Raw genomic sequence first — 23,944 nt, forward strand, 5'->3', positions numbered from 1 at the left:
ACCATACACCAAAATAAATTCAAGGTGGATAAAAGACTTAAATGTAAGTCATAACACCATTAAAGTCCTAGAGGAGAACATTGGCAAGAAAATCTCAGATATTTCACGCAGCAACTTCTTTACTGATATGTCCCCTAGAGTAAGGAATGTAAAGGAAAGAATAAACAAATGGGATCTCATCAAAATACAAAGCTTCTGCGTGGCTAAAGAAAACAGTATTAAATTAGCAAGACAACCAACTGTATGGGAAAACATATTTGCCAATGATACCTCAGACAAAGGTTTAATCTCTAAAATATACAAAGAACTTACACAACTCCACTCTAAGAAGACACCCAACCCAATTAGAAAATGGGAAAAGGACTTGAACAAACACTTCTCCAAGGAGGACATACAGAACATTCAGAGACACATGAAGAGATGCTCAATATCATTAGCTATCAGAGAGATGCAAATTAAAACCACAATGAGATACCACTTTACACCAGTCAGGATGGCTATCATAAACAAAGCAACAAACAACAAATGTTGGAGGGGTTGTGGGGAAAAGGGGTCCTTAGTTCACTGTTGGTGGGAGTGCAGACTGGTACAACCATTATGGAAAACAGTATGGATTTTTCTCAGAAAAATAAAAATCGACCTGCCTTTTGACCCAGCAATTCCACTGCTGGGATTATATCCTAAGAATCCTAAAACATCAATATCAAAGAACCTATGCACCACAATGTTCATAGCAGCACAATTTACAATAGCCAAGAGTTGGAAGCAACCTAGGTGCCCATCAGTAAATGAATGGATCCAAAAATTGTGGTACATATACACAATGGAATTCTATGCTGCAGAGAGAAAGAAGGAGCTACTACCATTTGCGACAACATGGATGGAACTGGAAAGCATTATGCTGAGTGAAATAGGCCAGGTACTGAAAGACAAATACCATATGATCTCACCTTTAACAGGAAGCTAAACCAAAAAACAAAGACACTGAAATAGAGAACAAGGGGATAGTGACCAGAGGGGAGAAGGAAGGGAAGTTAAGGGGAAAAAGGGGGAGGGATTTGGAGGAACAAATAGGAAGGACACAGGGATGAGAACTAAGGGGGGTGGAAATGGGAGGGAGGTGGGGAGCAAGGGACGGGGGAGGCTGGGATGGGAAAAATTGACAAAAAATTGTACTTGAAAAATAACTAAATAAAATTAAAAAAAAAAAAAAAGAACATAGAATGATAGACTTCGTTTCCCCTTCTCTGTGCCTTGCCCTCAACTGCTGAGGTCTGGCATTAGGTAAATTTCAGGCTATTAATACCTCTCGTAATAATAATATAAATACTTAATTAACATGCCCTGTATTGTCAACGAGGACTCCAAAAAGATTATCTAATTCAATCTTCTTAACAACCTTACTAGGTAAGAACTATTGTCCACCACACAAAGGAGGAAACAAATTGAGAAAGTAAAACATCTGATTCAGCTCAAACAGGTTGTGTTTACAGGGTCTAGGATTTAAAATCAAGGGTTTAATTCCAGTTCACACACTCTTCAACTCAGTACTGCAGTGGGTAGCCGATCTTGGTCTAAGGAACTCCTTCCCCGCTTTGAGCTCCTGGGGCTGGTCAGGCGGGCGTTCTGTTCTGCTGGGATCATTTGGGGTATGCAGGCAGGTCCAGATTGCAGACCTAGCTGCAATCCTACCACTGCCTTCCAGACAAATTTACGAAAAACACAAGTGTTCAGAGTCCAGTAAGTGCGTGTGTATAACATGTCATCCATTAGAAACTCACAATGCACACCAGTATTATGAAAGCTGGAAGATGCCTTCCAGTTAAACAAACAAACAAACAAAATGCTATTTTGCTTTCTTTAAATTTCTTTACTGGCGAAGTAATTCGGCTAAGGAATCCTCCATTATTCTGAATAATGCCTTTAAAATATTACACGGGAAATGCTGTTATCTTTATAAAAGCACTCAACACATATGAGACTAGCTTCCTTTAATGTAGCTTCATCTATCAGTGAACCTCCTTCTGCTTCTCTCAAGGTCATTAAAACACCATCTATTCAGAAGTCTCAGATCGTGTATACATCATCCATGAGGAGGCTGTTTACAGTGAAAATAAACTTCAATTCTGTGTTCCAAGGGGCCCGTTTTAAAATATATTCTTTAAAATACCATTAAAATTATGGAATATGTAGAATGCTAGTTTCTAAGAACATTCCCCACATCTTGCAAGACCATAGTTACTGATAGTTTTCATCTGTTTGTTTTGTTCTGTCTGAGCTTTCCCCCAGGAATAATGAGCCTTGTTGAAAGACAGTTGCTTTTCGCAAATATCAGCTACTTTTTTTTTCTGAGAAGATACCCCAAGATTTAGAGCAATATGATAGGAAGGCTCTCAGAAGCTACGAAAGATTTTGTTCTCGGTCTGGCATAAGTTAACCCTGACATTCTTCAGTGCGAATCGGTCCCGGCTCTGGCAGGATAGTTGCTTTTAGGGCTTAGATGCCATGGGACCTGCGAAGCTGCACCCCACGGCCGTAGCGCAGTAGACACTGGTTGCCATGGACACTGTCCAAACAGCGGTACGGAGCTGCCTCTTGAGTGAAGGAGGAGTTGCGAGGGAGGAACCACACAGCACACACTCCGTGGACAGCAGCATGAGTGTTGGGTGCGCCCCCCATATTGTTACCTTAATGCAGCTTTTGTTTCCAGTGCTATTTTCTTGACCCCGAGCTTCATTACGCACAGCTACCGCAACGTGCATGATATTCATCTTTTATTAATAACAAAGCATTGCTTATGAAAGTAGCTAAACGAACCTTTATTATATTTAAATCCATTTGCACGCGCGCCAGATCCACCCCGGGGCCACTGAGCAGGAACACTTGGAGCGCTGCCCGGCTGTTAAGCAAGCTTGTGTATATCACTGATTCTCCAATGGACACAACATGGGCAAAATTTGCTTAGAACTGAAGGTTTGTCAAGAGTAATGGCGTCTGTGAGGAAAAGACCGCACAAATAGCCTCTTAGCAGCCAGAAGTACTCCTACCCAGAGGAAACCCTAAGCTCCTGGTCCAGATGCGAGATGAGCTTGCCAAGGAAACATATGCCATTGCTAGAAGAATGGCCTCGCAGCTCGGCGTCTGGCTGGTGGAGTTGCCATTCAGCGGGGAAACGAGACGCGCACAAAGATGCTGAACGAGAGCGTGTCCTCCCTGCACGAGACATCCGTGCTGCGCAGAGATGAATTTCCAACGTCGTTTTTATGGAGCGGAAGTTTAAGTAATTTCTAGGCCTGTTGCTTGCAAGTTTTAAGTGAATGCAGACGCTCCGTTCTATGGAAACAAAGCAGCTACTACATTAGAGAAACTGATGTGACAGCATCAGGAGCATAAAGGTTTTATTTTTTTATTTTTATTTAGAAGGTTTTGAATCTGATAAACCAAAAGACTGCAAAGCCAGGTTTAAGACAACAGATGTTTCTTTTTCCTATTTGTTTCACTCCCCCCCCCATTATTTCTGTACTCCATCCTATTTCTCTTGACACAAAATCCACCTAATAAAAATATTTTTCACTGTTTTTTTGTATCCAGGTAATCTGCTATGAAAGGTGGCTCGCCAGGTCATGCTACAAAATAACTCTGATACTTTTGAAATAGCATTCAGCACCATGGAAAAGGGAATGAAAAGGGAATGATTGGGGCACTGTACTGAGCAACAAAATAAGATGGAGAAGCGTTTTAATTACATGAATGCAAGAGCAATAGACACATTCACACTGGTGAAAAATAAACAGAAGCCCAAAATTGTGGATTTAATTTAGTCCCATTGTACTGGTAGACATGTGCCCACTCGAAAGAGAATGCTGCACTTACTGCAATTTTGTGCGAGGAATCTGCAGGTATCCTTGACTTTATTCTGATTTCCCCCTTTTGACTAGTGTACTCTATGGGCTAATTAACAGCACTTAAATGTTTCTGCCGTAGTTGTGTGAGCTATCAGTCATAGGTAGGTTAGTATAGATGCTCAAAACAGCAGGCACACTTTCGCGGTAGGAAAGATTGGGATAATGCATGAAGAGGTCAGACATGGCCTTGGCCCTCCACCTGACCCCTACTTCAGAAAGGGAGCCCATGTTTTTTAATTACAGCAGAGGCTGTCACTCCGGTAATGAGTGCTCCATCTGCATTTGGCTTCAAATTCAGACCGATAATGGAGGTGAGAGGAGGTTAAAATTTTTTCTGGCTCTGTTTACATGTTGCCAAAACAACTCATCTTTTCAGTCAATTGAGGGAGAAAATCACCTTGGTAATTTATTTGTTGTCAGGTAGCAAGCGATTGACAGAATCTCCCATCTCTGAGTAGTTCGACACTGAAAAAAACACAATTGCATTCGGTGGATTATTGCAGTTAACTTCCTCTCTTTCCATTACATTTTTTCATCTATTTGGTTCTGATAAAGTTCTAAAAGCAGCTAATTTATTGCAAAATACTTTATCATTTTTATTTTGTGTTTGCATATGTCATATCATGATGACTGGAGCGACTTGTAAGACAGTTATTGGTGTCCCCATTTTTCAGATTTAAAAATATTGTCTCGGATGCACAAAGAACAGGGATCATCTGACTTCTAGTCAAGCACATGCGCATGCGTGAACACGCACATACATGTGCAACTTTGTCCTTTAAGTACCTCTGTACAGTCTTTTCTTTAATGTAAATCTACTCATATCTCCAATTTGTTTATTGATATTCAATAGGCAACTAATCTAATAATAAATAGGCACCTTGTTAAATTAGTCTTTTAAACTTAATCAACCTGCATATAAATTATATAATATAATGTGCCTAGTAAAATATTTGCTTTAAGTGTGTGAAAATATAGACATTTTCTTGATAAAATAATTTTATAGATTTTTTTGCAATCTGGGATTGTATTATTTATGGGTATCAAATGATACATCTAAACAGGGTCTAAATAATTCCAGATCCAGTTTCTTGAAGGTTAATGATTACCAATAGTTAAAAACATTAAAACTATGTATAATACTTATGTAAGGAATAGGAGAGTAGAATAGCAGATTTAAAGAAAGTGAGCAAGTAAAAGGACAAAGTACGGAGATAATAACAAATCAAATTTTACCCAGCTAGCAATTCGTTCTTTTTATAAAACCTTTTCTACAAGAACTGGACATTTAAATCGTTGTCACGTTGCACGTCTCCCGCCCGATTCACATCCGGGTTGCAAGAGCCATGAAGGCAAGGGCACAGGTGGGTGACTGTCCGTCATCTCCGAGTTTGCATTAGCAACCTCGCTGTAGGCGCCCAGAGCTTTTGTTATTGTTGTTGTTGTCATTATTTTTTATTTGAGATTCCATTCATACTTGCTACAAAACCGACCCCTAAACATTCAGTGTTTGGATAGTTTTCTGGGGTTAGGCTACAAAAACACTTGTGTCTAAGGCATGAAAAGACAGTCTGTTGACACCCAAAGTTATATCATTGTAATTCTCTCATAGCATAAAAGAGCAATGCACTCAATCTCCAGGTGATGTGTGACTGTGTTGGTGTCTTATCTGAGGTGCTCCATGACTTCTAACTGTCACCAAGGGCAAGTTTAAAATGGTACCCAGGAGTCTTTCCCCCTTTTTTCCCTGGTAAGCCTTTGTCACACAAACATGTCCTATAGTATTTATATCTTAAGAGTAAGAAGCATAATAGGTAGGCACAAAATAGACAGGGGAAGGTTAAGTATAGTATAGGAAATGGAGAAGCCAAAGAACTTATAAGTATGACCCATGGGCATGAATTAAGGCAGGGGGGAATGCTGGAGGGTGGCGAGGGGTACAGGGTGCAGGGGAATAAAGGAGAGAAAAACACTGGGACAACTCTAATAGCATGATCAATAAAATATATCTAAAAATAGTATATGTTGTGAACAATAATCTCTTAAGTATGTTGTCAAAGAAAAGTTATTGTGTAAAGCCATGCAAAAAATGTGAATATTTGGTATATTACTGTTACCTGTACAATACTTTCTTAATCTCCTCAGTTCATGGGAGAAGGCTTGTCATTACAATATAATAACATATCTTTATCTTCAGAATTTAATACTAGAAATCCTTATACCTAAAAAAGCAGCAAAATAGAAACTGTAATTGATCACCAATACTCTCGGTATTTTCTTTTTGCGCTCCGATTAAAGTCTCTGAGGAAAAGACATGATGTCCACCTGGTTTGTGAGAATGCCCTGAATCTGCCCATAGAAGCCATGTCACCCTTCATTTCTGTAGGCACTTGAGATATGAACACCACTGGGAGATGCGCCTGCCAAAAAGTGACTCATGACCGCTCCCTATAGCTATCTCTGAAACCTATTCTTTAGAAAAATATGAAATGTTTTAACCTCCTTCTGATCTTGGGCACATCGCTGCAAAGCCATATTCAGGCAGGGGTAATTGAAAGGTATGAATTTTAGATAGGTGTAGCTGTTAAAATATTTTCCCTGAGGCAAAGCCAAAGGCTAACCCTGGGCTGCTCATTCTGCGACCAGCATTGGGCTGGCTCTGTGCCTCCGCTCAGGGATCCACAAATGAACGAGGGCTCGTGAATCAGTTCTGGTATAATTTATACGTCTCTTTGTATTTTCCTTTTTACTTACTCTGCACACAGACCTGGCAGTGAAAGTCGCGACTGCTTCTAACCTTCAGTTTTAAGGTAGGAATGCATAGGAGATGTTAAGTTATTGGGATATTTCTCTTCATGTATCAGTTATGTAATTTAATGTTACTAGTAATGTAGGACATGGCAAAATAATGTTCACATAGAATGAAATGATGTTCATAACAGGAGCCTCTACATGTGGGTCAGTTGCATGATGCAAACTTACTGCTCTCCTACATTGAAGGAAAATGTGTGTTCAGCATAAGGATCCTGAAGATTCCAAGGCACACCGTGTGTATGTGGTGTGATGCTCCGAAAGGCCGGTGAAGGTTACCTAACAAGGCCACGGCAGCACAGGGCTGTTGGGTTTCATTCTCATGTTCAGTAGGTGGCAGGCCAAGGTGGGCTCACAGAGAAGAAGCTGTGGCCCCCTCAGAACTCCCCAAGGGGAACGCCATTGACAAACTCTGTGAGAGGGAGGATTCCTCTCTTTAATGAGGTTTTGACTCAGCAATCATTGGTAAAGTTTTGGTCTTCATTTTAGACTTGAGAAATTTTAGATTTCATTTCTTCTAAGACTAAAACTAAGACTTCTAAGACTAGAAGACTGAGTCACATCATACAAGACATATAGTTTTAGGCTAGACAAAGTCCCTCTTTAAAAAAGAATCAAACCCCAAAACAAAACTCCATCTTCTTGCCTATATTCCTTGGTCATATCCTGTTTGCTTTGTCAAAGGGCACATTTTTAAGAATACAAAATTTGCCCTAGCTGGTGTGGCTCAGTGGATTGAGCACGGGCCTGCAAACCAGACGATCACAGCTCAATTCCCACTCAGGGCACCTGCCTGGGTTGCAGGCCAGTTCCCAGCGGGGTACGCATGAGAGGCAACCATACACTGATGTTTCTCTCCCTCTCTCCTTCCCTCCCCCTCTAAAAATAAATGAATAAAATCTTTTTTAAAAAGAAGAAGAAAAAACTGGACTGTGTTTTCTGTAACCCTAATGATGAATCTATTTTTTAAAAAACAAGGACATGTGAGACTTAAATACTTCTGAGTAATGTTTAGCTACATGGCATAAACAGATTTATAATTGATTTAAAATTAAAGTGTCAAACCAGTAAATACTATTTTCATTTAAAAACGTTCTCTAAAATCTGTTTAGGGTTATTGAAAACACAAGTCTATTGAAATAACACTGAATCCAAAGTTAGTAATAAATGCAAAAGTTGCATAATGAAAGCGGTATTTGTATTCCTTGTACTGAAGGATAAAGTTAGTGTCGAGGTGCAGACATGTTTGTATTGAATATTTCTGTTTGTAGTGAATATTGATGGATGAATAGGGGCTCTTGGGTTGGCTAATGCTTTCTTGTTCTCACAAAATTTGGAGTTACATAAAATAATTATCACAACATTGAATATTTTGGGAAGAAAGTAGGAATTGTTGATACAAATTCCAATTTTATGTTTGACTAATAAAATTCAAATAACTATAAAATCAAGAAAGCAGTACATTTTAGTAGCACTTGTATTTTGATTTATTGAAAGAAGTTATGTTCTAAAAATAATAGAACCGTTCTTTTGGTAAAAATTTCTCTATTACTCAACTAAGTGATGTAATAGAAAAGTATTAATCACACCCCCTCTTTTCATCTATATGCAAAAAATGTAAATAGACAAAATAAAACTTCCCAAAGTAACGGGGACAAGATTTGGTGCAGATGGGAACCCAAAGGGTGGAACACACACGGGGTACCACAGCTGGGTGGAGACTACGCACAACTGAGGCTACAAAAAGAATCTCCTTCCTCAACTGTTGCTGTTCTCACTAAAACCTGGGGACAGACACTGCACGGACTAGCACTGTCTCCTACCATTAATAACAGGGCCATGTTGTTGGGAAAACCATAAAAACCCACAGATGTTTCCCTCTATTGCAGTCCCACATAGATGGCTGCCATCTTCAAGACGCATCTCCCCCAATGAGATTATTTACCGTTAGTTGTATTAGCTCCCTAGGGCCGCCGTAACTAATTCGCCAACTAGATTGCTTGAAACTACAGAGATGGTTTTTGGCACAGTTCTGGGGGCCAGACGTCTGAAATGAAGGTTCGGAAAGGGTTGGTTCCATCCAGAGGCTCTCGGGGAGAATCTGTGAGCTTCAAGTGGTCATAAGCAATCTTGGGAGGTTTTTGGCTTCCAGCTGCATCCCTCCACTGTCTGTCTCTTTCTACACACAGGGTTCTTCTCTCTGTGTTTGTCTGAGTCTGGGCATGGCCTCTTTATAAGGACACCAGCTGTTAAATGCAGGGCCCACCCTTATCCAGCATAACCTCATCTTAACTAATTACCTATGCAAAAGCCCAGTTTCCAATTAAGGCCACGGGTTGAAGTTCCAGATAGACGTGAATTTTTTTTAGGGGGAGCAATATTCAACTCTGTTCAATGGTCTATATTTAATTAAACACACAAGTTATTTTAAAGAGTAAACATTTCCTTAAAAAAGATCAGTGAATGTATTTTGTCCTTCCCAGGCCAGAATTCTCATTGTAAAGAAAGCAAGCGATCAGTCTAAGGATTTAGACTGGATGCTTCTGCAGGCTGGTTAGAGATTCTCCTGAACCCTAATGTCCATGAGTTAACAACTACAGGTTTCTCAATGGTCCACAAGAGCTTCTCCAGGAGATTACCCCTGGCAGCAAGGTGAACACCTAGACCCTCCGTATCAGAAGGATTTACATCAGCAAAGTGATGCAAAGGAGTTGAGCTGAGCTAGTTCACTTTGGTTCCATGTTCAGAATGTAAGGTAACAAACTTACAAAACAAACAATAATAAATGTATAAGCTTATGCATAACTAGCGAGCGACTAGACATGGAGGGTTGAAGCTATCACTGAAGAAGAAAGGTTCTATAAGTTGGAGAACATCACATTGCTTGAAGTTCCAGTGAGTACACATTGCCCACATATATCTCTTTCCAGATAAGTAGGCTTGGGGGATGAGGCCATCGCTGGATTCTTCTCTATTAGCAAGATACTGGTATCAGGGGGTACTGTCTTTGATGTGTAGAAGTGGACCAGAAAACAAACCATTGAAGATTCACTGCAAACCATTATAAAATAATGTACTCAAGAGATTGTCTTTCCTCGTTATTGAGTCCTTATTAGTTAGGGGCATGTACCCAGTATATCTTATCCCTGCCCAAGCTGTGTTTCAAAGGCTAAACTCCAGGCAAGTGTGACCTGAAGGTAGGGGGTTCCCTTTTTCCAGGAGCCCCACTGGTATGGCATATGTTCCCCCCTTAGGGATGACAGGCCAAGAATGCAGTGGTCTCTGTTGTCCTTGTCCCAGCTCATAGGGTACCAGGTGACACAATCCAAGACTAGAGGTGACTGCCCCATCCAGCACCTTGCCGTGATGGAGGTCGTTCCACAGAGAGAAGCAGGCTGTTTTCTAGCCCCCAAAGCCAATGCTCTGGTTTAGAGATTTTTGCCAGGGGAAGAGGCAGGTCGGGAAAAAGAGTGCTCTGAACCTCTCTGCAAAGGAACCTACTTTATTGTACTTAAAAGAGAGTTTGAGGAAATTTAAGCCAGAGGACTCTGTAGAAAACAACAAAAGTTTGGGCAACAGACAATTGTGAGGAGGCTGTAAGGTCCGTGAAGGCAGTACAATAAACCAGGGCCCATCTAATTCACCAGCGAGGCCAGAAAGAAAGAATTAAGCAACAGCCTTCATAGACTGTTCAAAGATACTATTCTGCAGAGAGATCCAAGTCTCTAAATTGAGTCAAATCAGAATGTGTAGTGATTTATACCACAAGGTGCCATTGAAAACTAGAGAGTCAGTGTTACTTATGGAGACATATGAGCTCAGGCTCCAGCTTAATACCTGGATCTGAGTGAAAGATGAATGGATGGTATATTAATCTGCTCGAAATGAAACATGTTAAGGATTCTCGGATATGGCAATATTTAGAAGTAAGAGATACACTGTGTGTACACCAAAGAGGAGGGGTAGTAGATTCCTTTACAACTTCACCTACAACTTGAAATAATTATAGAAGAGATAAAACGTGGAGTGTTTTTCTTAGCATTTTGTGAATCATCCTGGGGCCTACACGTCATCATGGACACCTTTTGTTATCCCTGAATCTAGTTGAGCATGTTTGCTTTTGAGGGACTTTTGAGATGAAAGCACATCGAGACCAGAGTGGGAAAAAGAGAGACCTCTGTAACAAGTCCAGGAGGTGACAGCAGTATGGACCAAGTTTAGGGGGCATGACTAGAAGAATGTAACTACACCCAGAAAAAGAGCGCCATTAGGAAAGTGGTTATAAATGTTTTTCTTGATTTCTAAGTTCAGAAAGAAGCAAGAAAATTTTTTTAAAAAAGATCCAGTGACTACTTTGGGGAAAATAAATAGTATTACTTTAGTAATAATGCTCTGTGGATTCCAAAGTTGCTTATCATGCATATATGTAGTTCATGTTTCATATCTCAGCCTTGGTTAAATTGCCTAATCTCTTTTTGCTATTATGCCATCTTTAATAAAATTATAATAATTTTTACCTCGTGGAACTGCACTGAAAATTTTCCTTTGACTGAATGCAAAATTCTCTTCCATCTGTTTATAACTGATGCCAAAATAACAGATTGATTGATTAGCCATTGTAATAAAGCACCTGTCAATTCAATAAAATGATAAAAGTTGCTATTTTCACTTGTCGATTTTGAAAGTCCATTGCTTTTATTTTCGCATTTTAACAACTGTCATGTAGATCAAACTTAGAGTGTGAATTTAAGTTATCCATACTGGCGCTATACACATGTGCTAAGTTTCTATGACTTTTAAGTGTTTTAAGATGAACTGGACTAATGAAAATCAGGCATTGACTAATTTGTGATTTTGGTTTTATTCACATGTCAATTTTTGTCCAATTAATTCCTTACTAAAGACACCTCACTTGTTTTGTGCCTGAGAAACTCAAGAGTCACCCCGTACAGAGCCAGAGTGACAGGGTCACACAGGATCAGCATTTTGGACTCGTCAAGAAAGAGACTAAAGCCTTAATCTTGTTAAGATGAGAAATTGGGCATTTAGCGTAACCAATACATATAGCAATAAATTAATACATTTACAAGAATTAAAATAAATGTGTAAAATGAAATAACTAAATTAATTAGAATTTCAATGTGGCTTATATTATTATTTAAACATATGTTTGGTGAAAATTATTATAGCTCTCCAAAGCCAGAAATAAAATTGTGTAATAAATTTGGGCCATGAGAAATGACCTTTCGGCCCTGGCTGGTGTAGCTCAGTGGATTGCGCACAAGCCTGCGAACCATATGATCGCGGTTCGATTCCCAATCAGGGCACATGGCTGGGTTGCAGGCCGGTTCCCAGCAGGGGACTAATGAGAGGCAACCATACACTGATATTTCTCTCCTTTTCTCCTTCCCTTCCTCTCTAAAGATAAATAAATAAAATCTTTAAAAATGAACTTTAATCTTCCAAGTCTACATATAAAGCCATAATGAAGTTTTACTGAGGCTATGTAATTTTAAATTACCTTGAAAAAAATAATAATTAAATCCATGTATATTTGAAATAATTTCTATAGTCACTAATATTGGGCATGCATATTTTCCCCACTTTTTTGCATTATTAATGTCACTTGTCCCCATAAAAGCATACTGCCTTTACACATATTTTGTGTAACTTAAATGGACATCATCATACTAAAATACTTTATTCATGTATATTTAAATAATCATCCCTAGTTTAAAAAAAATCAGAGTATGGTATGGCCCGTGTGGGTGATCTGGGATTATATTCTTATCTCAATAAAGTTTCCTAATCCTGTGGACAAACTTCATCTTCGCCTGTCCAGGTTCCCAGAGGCCATGACCCCGTCTTCCCTCTGGTCCTGGCAGGTTTTCTCCTGTGTGTCGATTTTGATTTCCAGACACGGCCCACCTTTCAGTCCCCTTTTCCCATTTCTCACTCCATTTTGCTTTTACTCCCACCATGTCCCTGACCTACAATTCCTAATGATTTTCTTTTCTAAGTATAGCTAAAAACCATTAGTAGTCATCTCACTTGATTTTTTTAATCATTTTTGGCACAGCTTTTAAAAGTCTCTTTTCCAAAGCACTGTTTCTATAACACTGAAGCTGTGAATCTGTAGATGACTTTTCGGTTTCCAATGCTGGATGTTCCTATTTTCCCAACATCAAAATATTTGATCTGCTCTCAACTTATTGTTGGACTCTCTTCAGTTTTTACCTCACCTTTCCTGATGAAATGTTCTTTAATCCCAAATATTTAAAGGGCCTTCTGGAAGACATGTTGGTTGGCTACCTTGCTACCATTCTCTCCTTTCTCGGAACTTTTTAAAATTTAGAATTTAGCATCTTTCAGGAATGGATAGCCTTCTCTATAACCGGAAAGTGGGTGAATCCTTGTTAGCATAAGCCAGATGTGATCATACTCCTGGCACTGATTGCCTTAGTTATAGACACATAACACAATTCTGAGCCGCACGAAATGAGGGAAAGTTGGCTTTAGCAATTTACAGCAAGTTTTCTGTGCCTCAGAAAGTAGCATATAAAGGAGACATCCCTTGCCTGAGTGAGGGAGAGGTGACCTCATTGTCTACAAGCACCCAACAGACTGCATTCCTGTACATGGCACAGTGGACAGACCACAGCCTCCACAAAGCCTGACGGGCCTGCTCAGGCTGCCCTCTCTTTTGATGTGAGCCTGTTAGGTGAGATTATCTTCTTTCTCACTCACATTTGTCACTTACACCCAGGAGAGTCCCAAATGGACAAACGCACCCTATGATCAATGATTCCATATGCATATTGTCATACCCCGTCTATGAAAACTGCAGAGAGATCATGACCGTATAGACATGGTTGTTCGGTGTGCATGTGTGTGTTTCCTCCAAAAAAGAGGAGTTTTCTGACTATGTATACTGAGTATGTATTGGGGAGAGAAGACTTTGAGCAGTGTCTTTCAAAAATATCTTGGTGGAGTGCCAGTTTTATTTTTTCCAATTCTGTACAGACTAATGTTTTGGTAATATATTGAATCACATGCTTGGCTGTCACAGAAAGATCAGATTGCTGTAAAAGTTTTTAAATTATTACTCTCAATTTCTGTCCATATTTTGTATCCAACTAGCAACAGTTTGCCGATCACACTTTAAGAGGAACTGATCTAGAGTGAGTCCTACATTGAAAGTAATCGTTGTATGTTTGGGATTTAAAGTCTTTCAGAACTTTTTCTATAGTTTTGGGATTTGTTTTGGTTTCATTTCACTCAGTCAATTAATTCTTTTCATTAGAACTGTGACTGTTTAATGTGGACAAATATATATGAGAAATCGAGTATTTTATTTTTTATCTCCTGAAGAGCTAATGTAGTATAAACAAATGTCATTTTTGTGTGCTTCATATGTACTCTTAAATGTATGATTGTTTTAATTATTATTTTTCTGAAACATTTTATCAGAAGGAAGTGATACAGAAATCGCTCTAATCGCCAGTGTAGAATTATTTCACAGTCCTCAGGTGGCCCTCATGTACAGTGTATAAGTGTTTATGCCATCAGTTTCATTCCCACAACACAAAATTGTCCTCCGTGTGCCCCTGAACTTGTTTTGATAGCTCGGGTTAGGTCTCTGGGCCGGGCTGAGGGCAGGTGCACAAGAGGCTCTTGAGACATCCCTGTAAGTGACCTTTATCCCAGCTCAGCAGCTCTAGGCTCAGGAAAGCATCTGAACCAGGCTGTGTTAAGCGTGGGGAAGTTGAGCGTGGTAAGGAAGGTGTGTACTTGTGTCTGAATGTTCTGTGGGGTGTGTCCCTGTCTACTGAGAGTTTAAGTTTGTACAACTGAGTTCAGAAGAAGCTTCCTGGGTCAGATGAGGGCTACTGAGTTGCCCAGAGTAGACTACGTGGATCACTCTTCCAGCCAGATGTGGAGAAGGCTGGATTCCAGTGGTCAGGGGAGTGTTCTGAAAGTCCAGTGCAACTCTTAGTTAAACGGTATCATCTGAGTCTGTTCATCCAATGAGACAGGGTTTCGGGGAACAGGAAATGTGTGCTGTCCTGTCTCCCAGACTACTTGCATGGCCGACCTGCCTGCTGAAGCCCTGACTTCCTCTGTATCATTGTTTAGGCTATGCAGGGGATATTTCTTGCTGGTATTTCTGAGGGCCATTGCAATGCATATTTACCTATACTCACATTTAAAAAGTCATTGGTTGTGCCAATTAGGAGGTCAAGAAGATAAGTTATTTATATTCCCACATAATTCCCATAGATTTCAAGGTGTAAAATACGAAGGGAGGTTCATTGGATGGGTAGTTTCATGAAAAGAATACTTTTTTTTGTTAAATAAAATAAGACATTTACTATCTTGTTGATTCAATCAACAATTTTACCAATGGTTGGTGAGCAACGATGCCACAGGATGTGGAACAGAGAGGTCAACAGGGCCGCTGGGAGACGGGTGAGGCATGAACTTGAACCCTTAGAATGTTTGCTGTAGAAAACATAATTAATTAAAAATTGATTAAGATTATTTAACATGACCTCTCAATGAATGCTTGTTTTGTCTCAAGGAAAATTCTTAAAGCAGACGTAACTAACAGCTCATTGGGAGTACAAGTGCTCTTTTGGTAGCGTCGCATAAGCTTGTTTTTGACTCTCGTGATGGTTGTTGTCATCATTATGGCTTGTTGTTACTGAAGGCCAGACTTAGTGAGTGGAAATTTATAATCCTGCTTTTGGTCCCACCTGCCTTAAATGGTAACCCTACTACTCAACAATTACTCTCAGTAAACTTTTTTTCTTCTAATCCTCCAGCTCTACCTTAAATCTCGCTCATTTCCATAAACCAGCATAGCCATAGATACATATTTCCCCCGCATAATGTTAATTTCCATGGCTTTTTGTAATATATTTTATCATATAATTTTAGTTGCTATTTAATTCTATGTCTCATTCTCTCCAATGAATTTATGGATTTCTTATACCAGTGGCCTAGACGCTATATTTTCTCTGATGTTCCATGCTTACCAGAGGTGGATCAGTAGTTTCTGAATGGACAGAAGTGTGATTCTCTTGGCCAACCTTGAAGGAAATCAGTATTTGAAAGAGACATGGTCTCTTATGTCGCAATGATATAAAATCAGAGCCCAAATGCCTTACAAATCCAGATACATTTGTTCAGTTATATCATGTAAGGGCAATTATGCATCTGTAGGCATTTGTTTTTGCATCCTCAGAATTCAGTTCAATCTTTAATTATTGGTAATATTCAAGGAAATAGATATATTTTGTGAAATGTAAACAAGCACAGTATTTTGATTTTTTGTGGGCTTTCCTGCAAAACCCTGGACATACCTTTAATTCAATATGATCCAGAAAACACAACATCAAAAATGAAGATTCCCTAGTAAATGTAATATGGCTGTAGCTATCTGTTCACTGATATTCCTGTCCATACAATATAAACTCAAATCAGTCTCTAAAAGTAAAATATTGAAAATAGTTAGACATTGGAGTTCTTTTCCTCTTATGCTAATTAGGTTAAATCTGTGTGAAATGTGACATGAGGGTAAATGTATGGTGGGTTTTTAATTTTAAATACATTATAAAACATTCTGGAGCTTTGCCACAGTGTTTCTTTACTGGGTATGAGTGAGTGATTTCACTGAAATTTGTACTGAAATTTGTATGCCCACCCTGAAAGCAGGAGGTGTTGAAATTATAAAAAATGTAATTAGTGAGCTATCAATTAGTATACTTTTAGGAAGTGAAATAACACAAATATGGATATTTTATAAAATTAAGTGCTTAAAAATAAGTCTATCCCTGACCTGAATGTCAGTTAGAAAGATCTGATTAATTTGTTCTTTTTGTACACTTTTTGGGTCATTAGAACTGACACTTTGCAGTTTTCTTGAGGATTGAGGTACTATAGTTATTGAATTCTGAGACTTGCTCCTCTGAGCACCCAGCTGATAAGAACAGTGGGCCACACTCCCCTCACGTCCCCCAGCTCCCACACTAGCACCTTCCCCCCAGGGCCATCCACACACCCCTCAGACAGGCACCAGGATCTTTGTGAAAAAGGAGCTGCCGTATCTAAACGTCTCCAGGGTTTTTTTCTAGACCCTTAATTGGTGGTTACACTACTGTTCAGTTTTGCTCTGCTTATTTCTTTGCCTTAGGTAGCAAGATAAAAATAATCCCCTGTCTTTTCATGATGATAGTTCCATCTCTAGGATGCACTAGAGAATGTATCAACCACAACACATTTGAAGAAGTCTTGCTGTTCAGTTAGAAGCATTGCTATTATTCTTAAAATATGTATTCCTCTGAAAGTCTATCTTTTAGGGGATTCAAAGCTCCCTCTAAGCTTTCCTTCCAATTGATTGATAAGATATCTTTAAACCAAATAATATCTCTTCCTCCTTTTCTAGCTTTTGAACCTAGATTACCCCTCCATTTAATTTTTACAACAAAAGTATGTCTGGGATGTTTTAGTCAAAAGCAATGATAGTTTTTGTCACTTTACTCAAATGGAGTGAACTGTGGTAGAGAACAAACAAATCCCCACATCTGAACATTAAGGTCACAGTTACACATTCTATGATCCAGCGTGAAGGATCTCCACACGAGTCATGTGCATCGAGTTTGTTTGGAGACATATACCACTCACCACACTCCACTCAATGTTTGGTAACGTCTCTAATTTATTAATTAATCTATATTGATTCTACATTATATCACATTCAGCCCAAATCTAAAACATCGGACTTCACCAGAATTCATTTAAAAAATAAAACAGTGTTACGTAAGTGTGCATCTGTATGCATGTGTGATTAAGGTGATTTCTGAGAATTGTTTGCTGAATATATTCACAAGGAGATGCATAGCACTTTTACTGATGATTTGGGAATTGTCATTTAGGAAGTTTGGGTACGTCATTTTTAATTTGAAAAATATAAACCTGTTTTGACTCCATACACACACATAAATAACCCACATATTTTTATCAGAATTAAATCAAATTGGTAGTAGACTATGAAATGATCTCAAACACTATTTTAAAAAATAGTCTGCTGCATGGACATATTTATATATTTATCTATCTATCCATCCATTTAATCTGGATATGCCACATAATAATTAGGAATAATTTTCTCTTTCTCAACTATATATACATATATATTAATTTTACCTTTTTTATAAAGTGGACAATGCCATTTTATGAATGGCAATAATTGCTGAACAGTAGGAAATGTGTAGTCGTACATCTACATGTATATCCGTTCTTCTAGTGTGTGTCACACATATCTATGTTTATCATTATGCTTCATCTGAGAACACATAAAGACTTTTTTCCACCGAGGACTTATAAAGAATGACATGAAAGCAGAACCTGCCTTTTGAACAATGAGGGGACTTCAAGGGATGAAGAGAGATACATCTTGGAGTTAGTTTAGCAATGCCCTTCCCCTTAACAGAATCATGCCTTATTTGTTCGCATGTACATTACTTAACTAAGTAGAAGTAAAAAAAAAAAAAAAAAACCTCAGATTAAGGAAAGCATGAGTCATGGGCCTTGGAGGGAGAATCAAAGGAAGGGGGTCAAGGAGACCCACAGTGAACAGAGCTTCTGCCCCTGTGTTGCACCAGAAGAAATGCTGTGTTTGGCTGAAGTGCATCACGAGCAATCGTCTGTCCTTACAAGTATCCATGCTATAGTCCTTCCTTTAAGCCAGCCTCCAGTCTTCATCACAAACTAGAGGCACCGGGCCACCTATGAGGCCACCAGCCCTACAGGTAACACTGACACCAAAGTATAACATTGAGTCAGCATGAGCAACTATGCTATTCATCCAGCTTTTATGAATGCAGTTTCAATCCAAACCTGTAATAACCCAGTAATAAGAGCAGTTGCTCAGAAACAACCAGGAATCACACCACACCAGAGAGTCCAGGGATAACAAACCCAAGTCCCAAAAATCCAGATCGGATCCAGGCCCCGACTCAGCAGTGCCTTGCAAGGCCGAGTCTGCGGCAGCTGCCAGGGCAGCTAGATCAGGGTCCGTCAGGGCAGCAGCGTGTGTCCTCGCCCTCTCCGCTGCCTCAGTCGTCTATGCAAAGGCCTTTGCTCTCATGTTCTCTTTTTAAAAGCTACTGTATTTTTCTCCATTAGCATTTAACACCCTCATACTCCCTCCCACACAATTGCTACACTCTTGTCCATGTTCGTGAGACTTGGTTCCTTTGTGCTCAACCCCCCCACACCCCAGATGTCAGTCTGCTCTCTATCTGTGAGTCTGTCTCTATTTGGCTTATTCATTCAGCTTGTTCGTTAGATTCCACATATGACTGAGTTCATGTGATACTTTTCTCTGACTGGCTTCTTTCACTTAGCATAATGTTCTCCAGGTCCATCCGTGGTGTTGCAAAGATAACATTTTCTTCTTTTTTATGGCCAAGTAGTAGTCCATTGTATAAGTGTCCCAGAGTTGTTTTATCCACTCATCTACTGATGGACACTGGGGCTGCTTCCATACCTTGACAATTGTAAATAAAGCAGCAATGAACATAGGAAGGCGTATGTCCTTTCGAATTAGCGTTCTGGGTTTTTGGATATATTCCCAGAAGTGGGATCACTGAGTCAAAAGGCAGATCCATTTTTAGTGTTTTGCAGTATCTTCACACTGCTCTCCACAGTGGTTGCACCAGTCTGCATTCCCACCAACTGTGCATGAGAGTTCCCTTTTCTTCACTTCCTTGCCAGCACTAACTTGTTGATTTATTGATTATAGCCATTCCAGCCTGATAGCTGCTCAGGTGTGAGGTGATATCTCCTTGTCGCTTTGATTTGCATCTCTCTGACGATTATTCCTGTATGATGCAATGGTGCATCAGCCTTGGATTAATATGTGGGTTTTTTGACACCTCGATAAGTGCAAGTCCATTGTGTTGCTCTGCAGCGCATCCTCTGAGAGAGTGACGTTACCTTCGTATGAGCATATGCTGTAGACCCCTCGGTACTGCCCATGCTGGAGGGGCTGCATCATCCCTCTGAAACACCGCACCATTGCCCATGCTCTACCCATGGCTTCTTAATTGACAAGATGACACCATCTCAGTTCAGTCCTGCTCTCCACGAGATAGAAAAGGAGCACCTGGCTGGTTTGTTTTCGCTTTACACTTTCTGTGTCCTGGGTAATTTCACACAGTGCAATAGTTTACAAAAGTAGCCACAGAACATATTGATTGAACTCCCTTTTTATCTTTGTTTTGTTGTTCATGGCATATTAGGTATAACTTCTTAAACGAGAAATAGGTTGAATAGGGAATTTCTCCTATGTATCTGTGCTAAGATTCTTTTGTATTTTTGATGAGTCAATTATCCAAAGTCCTTTGGATATTGAAATATATTTTAATAGACATCATATCGACTGAGTGAGACATCACTATGACTAATGCTCTTTTAATGTTATGCCGGGGAGTACACTGTTGCTTTTGTGTAAATCTGACATCCAAAAGAGGGGGTTGAACATCTGCTTTATTCCCCACAATAAAGGCGGTTTCTGGGAATTGTTCGTTGAACATCTCTGCAAGCAGATGTAAATCATTTTTATTGATGGTATGGGAGATATCATTTACAAAGCATAGGTACATCATTTTCTTATTTGGAAAAGTATAAACCTGATGGACTCGCAGGAAACAACCACAGACAAATACCAGACTTCTACCTGAGATGTAAATAGAACGTGTAGGAGATTATGAAATGATCCTGAAAACGGATTAATTTTTTTTTTACTCTATCTACTCAAAGATAAAGATTTAGGTCTTCTCCAAGCGGAGAGTAACATCATTAGGCCCACTTAAGACCCCAGAGCCAGAGTGACATCTAGAAGACAAAAAATTTTGAAAAAATGCATCGACCAGTGGTTCACTTGTTCTGTGACTCATGTGTGTTGTTTTACAGTAAATCTGCAAGAGAATTATAATAAAATATGGTATCTGTTAAATACTTAAAATCTAATATTTAATATGTCATAAGAGGATTAAGCATACTAAAATGATCATTTTAGAGAGAATTTCAATAAACTTCAGGGGAAATTTCAAAAAATGTCAATAAATTTATGAGGTTGCTACATGTCAAATTATGCAGTTTAGTTTACATTAATAAATAGAATTTTTTTGATGCTCATGCCCTTTTCACCATTTTCCATAATTTGACTTTCACACGACGGACACTGAGATTCCAGTTTTGAAGAAGTTATATTACTAAACGGACTGTAGCACATCTGTACGAACTGTAGCACATCCGTACAATGGAATTACTACTCAACATGAACCATGATGGATAGATTGCAGCCACAAGTGAAATGGGTTTCTAGATTATTGTGCTAAGAGAAAAGCTAACACCAAAAGATTACCCACTACACGATTCCATGTATTATTTTGGAAATAAAAAGTTCGGGCAGGAAGAACAGACTAGTTGTTCTCAGCGTCAGGTTATGATTGATGAGTGGGCGGGGCAGGTGGATGCTCTGTGAGAGCTTCATGAGAGATCCTTGCGCTGCGGACACTGTTCTTATCCTGACTGTAATGGCGGGTTCATAAACCTACCTCAGTGATAGAACTACAAAACTTGGTAGGAAGGGTGGAGACTTGTAATGGGCTCGCTACACATGCATATATGGTGGATAAAAGTTTAGGATGGATATCTCGGAAGTGGGGAGTTCCAGCCCCATGCTAGGACCCCCAGCCCAGGGTTCCAGTGTCAGGACAATAAGTCCCCATAACTTCTGGCTGCAAAAAGCAGTGAGATTGAGTTGTTGGAAGAAAATACTGGAGTCTCAAGCATTATACCTGCATTATACATGGGAAAATACGATATATATGGGTGCTCGTTATCCACAACAAAATACGGTACTAACCCAACATCAAACCAATTCGGTTACATGTGATTGTTCTATTTAAATGAGGTTAGCCATGTATAAACCCTATGAAATGTTTATTGCACACAGTGAATGTCATTAGATTGTTGTGTGAAAGAGTGTTCACTCCTTTTTATGACTACACCCAATCACTAGGTATGGCAGCACCTGGCCTTATTTTCTGTTGTGGTTTCTGAATGTAATAAACATTTGATTTGTTAGTCTTTTCTCACTGGAGAATTTAATCCAGCTGTTTATTTGTATCTGGTTTTGCTTTTATTGTTTTTTCATTCTACTTTCTGCAGTGATTTAAACTGAGATTTACTGCGCTCCTCTACCCAGGGAATGGCTGGCATGTAGTAGGACAACAGGGAGCTCACATTTGTCAAAAGCCTACTGTGTGCTAGTCATTTTGGCCAACAGTTTCATCAGTAACGTTTTCAGAGATGGGAAGTCCCGTTACTCTTTATGGATGGAAATACTCCACCTGGATGACACTGAGCAACTTAACCCATGTCACATGATCGCCCATTTAAGAAGGAGGATCCGAGTCCTTCTCTGCCTGCTTGGTCCCCGTTTGCTAGCCTCTGGGGTCTCTGTACACACCCAGTTGTCCCAGTGTCCCTTCAATGGCAGCAGGCACCTAATGACAAAAAGAAACTGAAATGTTAGGATAAGCTTGTTTATAAAATCCCATCAAACACAGTTTTCATTCGAAGGCATTGCTTTAAGTATTAATACTGGATTTGACTTTGGCTCTCTTCCTTGATTTTATTAATAACTAAACCCTTCCCTTGAAATAAATATTCTTTGAAAATAAGGAACAGAATAAAATTTAAAAGCAATTTTAAAGGGGAAAAAGTAGAGGAAAAGAAAGCCTGCATACGTTCAATGATTGAACTTCAAATTGCTGCGATTATAAACTGAGTTGATAAACCATTAACTATAATTGTATGCACCGTGATAAGTACTTTTTACGTATTAGTATCGACTACATCTGATCATTGCAAGAGCCCAACAGTAGATAGTATTATAATGTTTATTTTACTGCTGAACAAATGAGACTGACGTTTTCAGGTGATGGAAGCATACTGGAAGGATAAAAACCAAACCCCTAACATCATTTTTAAAAGCAACTGTATCCTTTCCTGCCAACATCCACCGGAAGGATGAGATGGAGGATCCTGCCGACCGTGAAGTTCCATGCATTTCCTCCGAATCAGCGCAACCTCTTCAGCACAGGTGTTTCCGTAATTATGATACATTGGGAAAATTCTCTGTGTTCAGTGGCCCTGAGACTCACACTTCCACCTCATCAGTCACATGTCAGTCTGACTCCACCCTGTGCCCTAAATCTCGGGTGTCATTAAGAATCTGCAAACTTCAGAGGACAGATTTGCAGCTGTGATGTATCATACAGAGCCTTTCATGAAAATGTATGAGTGCGAGATTTTTTTCCTAATATTTCTTCGGTAGCGATCTGCCAGAACCAGAACCATCGTAGACAGGTTTATTACATAGATTTTTTAAAACAGGATTTTATTGCTTCTTGTGATGTTATGTCTCTTGTTATTTCATAAACACTCCATTGAGATTCTTCCTGCAACAAAATACTCTTGCCTCAGAAACACAGCTGCTGATCTTCCCAGTGAAATCTGTCTTTTCTTCAGAGAGAGACTTCACCTTCACATAACTGCCGTCTTTGCTACCCTTTCAGGCTTGCTAACCAAAACCCAGCAGTCTGTGTATATAATTAAGAGGACCTCGATATCCTCGAACAATATAGGAGGCCTGGAAAATCAGATGTTCTTCAAAGATTTTGTTAGTGACCTCATCTCCTAGACAGGTAGGGGAGTCGGCACCGTCATGTCCTGTGTGGTCTTCGTGTCCCCTTGACCACAGCCGTGAGGAGCAGTCTTTGGAAAAGTATGGCGTTTTGTACCTTCATCTTGGTCCATCTTCCTTTCTGCCTCATTTTCAGTTTTGAGTTTGCTACGTTTTAGATGCAGGACCTCGGTTACCGATTTTACCGTCTCCTGCGGCACATTTCTCATGGAGCGGTGGGCAGCCATAGCACCCAATCGCAGAGTTAATGTGAGGATTAACCGAAGGTATCCCCTGTGATTTACCTGGCAGGTAAAAAAGTCTCCCTGAAGATAAGCCCTTGTGGTTGTCATTAGCATTACTACACTATAGTTGTTATGGAAGTTTAGAGTCATACTCTATTTTTAAGATCTCAATGGTGGCTTGTTCACACTTCTATGGAAATTTTTTCAGTAATTTTTCAGGA

Source organism: Artibeus jamaicensis, unplaced genomic scaffold (assembly GCF_021234435.1).
Source record: "Artibeus jamaicensis isolate MK-2021 breed Jamaican fruit bat unplaced genomic scaffold, CSHL_Jam_final scaffold_833, whole genome shotgun sequence".
Taxonomy (NCBI): domain Eukaryota; kingdom Metazoa; phylum Chordata; class Mammalia; order Chiroptera; family Phyllostomidae; genus Artibeus; species Artibeus jamaicensis.